Below are 3879 nucleotides of genomic sequence, written 5' to 3' on the forward strand. Positions count from 1 at the left end.
AATTTTTGCATTGTTAGAACTTATAATAGTTTTAACTAAATTAATCGACGTCGAAAAAGATAATTTAACATTATTCCGGTTTATAATTTTGCTTAGACTATTTCCAATAGGGAAGTTTTATCGATAATTTGAAAATATTCTTTTGGTAAATTATTTTTTATGTGTGCACTGTAAGGAGGATTGGACCAAACACAATTTCTACGTCTATTTTTCTTTTTAATGGTATTAGTGTTGCTAATTTGTGACTTACTGATATTGTCTATAACATTATTTTATTACCATTAATATTTTTCCTACTAGTTGTATAATTAGATTTACCCATTGCTATATTGTATGAAATAACATGTGACGGTTTAGGTTTTGATATGTTTCCTTCCTCTGATGTTTTATTTACATTGTTAATATATTTTATTTCGCCTTTATATCAAGATCTGGCTTATGCTTCGTTGTAACATGTTTTCTTGTTATTAAAAATATCCTCATTTTGGGATAATTTGGAAATTCTTTTTGATATACTAGGTATAATTGCTTTTTTCGTTGATATTGGGTGATTTGATTTATAATCAATATAGTATAAAGTTTGATTAGGTTTATGATAAGGTTCATACGTGTTGTTTATTAGATTCAGAATGACATCTAGGAAATTAACAACTTTATGATTTTATCTATAGTTATCGTTAAGTCAATATCTTTAAAGAAAGTATATACCCTTTGATTAATCCTTTCTAAATTTCTACTCCCAGAGTTAATGAAAAATAGTACATCATCTCTATACAAACCCCGTTTATATTTGGTTCCTTTTTTCCGAACTCCTTCAAAATATAGAGGACAACCAGATCAGTTACCTGTGCAGAGTCTGGGGGACCCATAGTAACATCAACGTTATATTCTCTATTTTTCCTAGTCCAATATTTATTATTATATTTAATTAGAGTTCTTCTGACTAATTTAACTATGTTAATTTTCAATTTAATAAGGTTAGTTTCAGATTTCGCAAATTCTAATGCCAAATCTAACAATTTAGGAGAAATAGATGGGTAATATGAGTCAATGTCAAACATTATAAAATTACTGTTATTGCATTCAGGCAATGTATCAAACCAATTCAAAACTTCGATGAAGACCATAGATTATGAGATACTTTAGATTTAATCATTGGCAATATTCTATCGAGAATATTTTTACTAATGTCTGAAATACAAGGAGAAGTTAGTCTTATCGTGGGGTTAATTTCAAAGTAAATCTCGGGCATTTTGGAGTGTAGACTTCAATATTGTTCTGTATGACGGATTGATTGTTGCTATTTGTTCTGATGAGTTGAGGGCATAATAGATTCACTAATTGATATAATAATTAAGTGATTGATTTTGCGCTACGAAACAGATACTGTCAAGAATTGTATAAGTCAACTGATTTAAAGGAATAAATTATAAGATGGTCAACATCATGAATTTTGGAATATAACTTTTTGTCATTTATTCTCTCTCTCTCTCTCTCTCTCTCTCTCTCTCTCTATATATATATATATATATATATATATATATATATATATATATATATATATATATATTTAGCCAGCATTTTGTTCTCTTATGTATGTTTCATTAAACAGAAAGGATAATTCCTGTTAGTTTCTCTTGCGATCGTTTTTTTCCATTTGGCAGGCCAACATTCGAACGTTCTGTTCGAGTGTAAAAAGAAATTTGCCATCGTCGGGAACGTTTTCGATTTAACAAATTTCTTTTTACACTCAAACAGAAAGTTCGAACATTGGCCCGCCAAATGGAGAAACGGATCCCAAGAGAAACAAACAAGAATTATCCCTGCTGTTTTAATGAAACATGCATAAGTGGTTGGGTTGAAGTTGTTTTTATTTTTTTTATTTTTTGCCGATTGACTGTGAGTAGTTGTGTGCAGAAAATTCATAGATTGAAATTAAAAAATATAAAACTGCATTATCTCTTCTCCGTCTCTACTATTATATATATATATATATATACATATATATATATATATATATATATATATATATATATATATATATATATATATATATATATATAAATTGTGCGTCTGTAAGTTCGTTTCCTATGGACTCCAAAACGGCTGGGCCGATTTTTATGAAATTTAACACGAAACACGAAGGTACTTTATGTGCCTGGCAGTGTTCTTAGATAGGTTGGTTTTATCGGAATTAATTCGATATGTATCGATAATCGATAACCGAAACAATCCGATGATGAATAGGTGCTTTTAACCAAAGTTAACATCTAACACAGCCTAACATCACAAGTGTATTTGAGAAGATTTATTACCTTACAAGCCGAAAGGCTAGACATATAAAAGCAACAGCAGGCTCTTTAATATGACAGACGCGTGTTCGAAATGAATGTTTCTGTTTAGAGCACAATCATATTAATGATACTTGACGTTTTCATTTTAACTTTTTTTCATGACATTATATATCATTTTTTTTTTTTTTATAAAATCCACAGTAGGTTCTCTACAGTACAATGTAGACTACAATGTGTTGTGAACTAAGTCATTGCGGGGAGGCATGTGAAGTTTCGTCTCGCCGCACAGCGATGGCTCCCAAATAGATTAGGCAATCAATCGATTTGATCGGAAAATAGATGATTTCACTGATTTCGATAGCAATAAAAGTATGGGAGTGTGAAACCTTCGTTGATCATATTTCAGTCCTGGCCGAGTTTCTATGCTAATATATATATATATATATATATATATATATATATATATATATATATATATATATATATATAACTACTTCATTTACTCACATAGAATTAATATACGAAAGTATAGATTTATGCGTAGACTTTAAGTATTTACTTCAAAAGTGCTCAATACGTAGGTAGAGCTAGTTAGTAATTTATAAAATATATATGGCGATTAAGCTACACTGAATATTCGGCGTTTCATCCACTCTTGGATTCGTCAGGCATGCCTGACGAATTCTAGAGTGGATGAAACGCCGAATATTCAGTGTAGCTTAATTGCCATATATATTTTATAAATTACTATATATATATATATATATATATATATATATATATATATATATATATATATATATATTGATTATTTATAATTTATAACCATTTCGCCCATTAAAGAAGTAATTTCTTAAATGTGATAACTGTGTAATTAAAAAAAAAAGCTATAGATCGTCTTAATAACGTTGTGCTTTATAAACGTTTAAATTTCTTTTCATTCTCTGGGCAGTGGCCAAGGGGTTAGGTTCTCTGTCAGACGGGGTCAAGGGTGACTTCGTTGCGGTGCTCGAATCCTTCTACAATCGTCACTTCTTGCACTGGTGATTGCGAAAGCACGAAACACTAGTGTATGTAGATATAAAAATTGATTATTTATATTTTATAATACTGTACATATATTTATATTTTATTTTCAGAAATGTTAGATAAGTCATCGGCACCGTCAGTTTCAAACCTCATAATAGTGAATATCGATTATAAACAGATAAGATAGATCCGTTGCAGAGCGCTTGATATGAGAACCTAAAACGGTTTCCTATTATCAGGTTTGAAACTAAACTTTCTGAAAATAAAAGTATAAATATTACTCTCTTATTTCGAATTTTTTCCCTTTTAATAGAGCACTTTACTGGAATTCTTTTTTTCCAAAATATAACCAAGTATATGCAGTATTCTTTCCTTTAAGCATATTTCATTAAATTATATAGACAGTACTGTTCTAAATATTTTGGTTAAGATCCTATCTAGTTTTCCTAATAGTATTTGTTAAAACTACTATCCTTGTTATTCTTTGTTAGTTTGAGTGGTATTTTTTGCCTAAAAGTGTTTTTAAATCATGCATTTATGGACAAACGGGAAGTGG

The sequence above is a fragment of the Euprymna scolopes genome, chromosome 30 (genome assembly GCF_053919585.1).
Source record: "Euprymna scolopes isolate OS-2025 chromosome 30, ASM5391958v1, whole genome shotgun sequence".
Lineage (NCBI taxonomy): Eukaryota > Metazoa > Mollusca > Cephalopoda > Sepiida > Sepiolidae > Euprymna > Euprymna scolopes.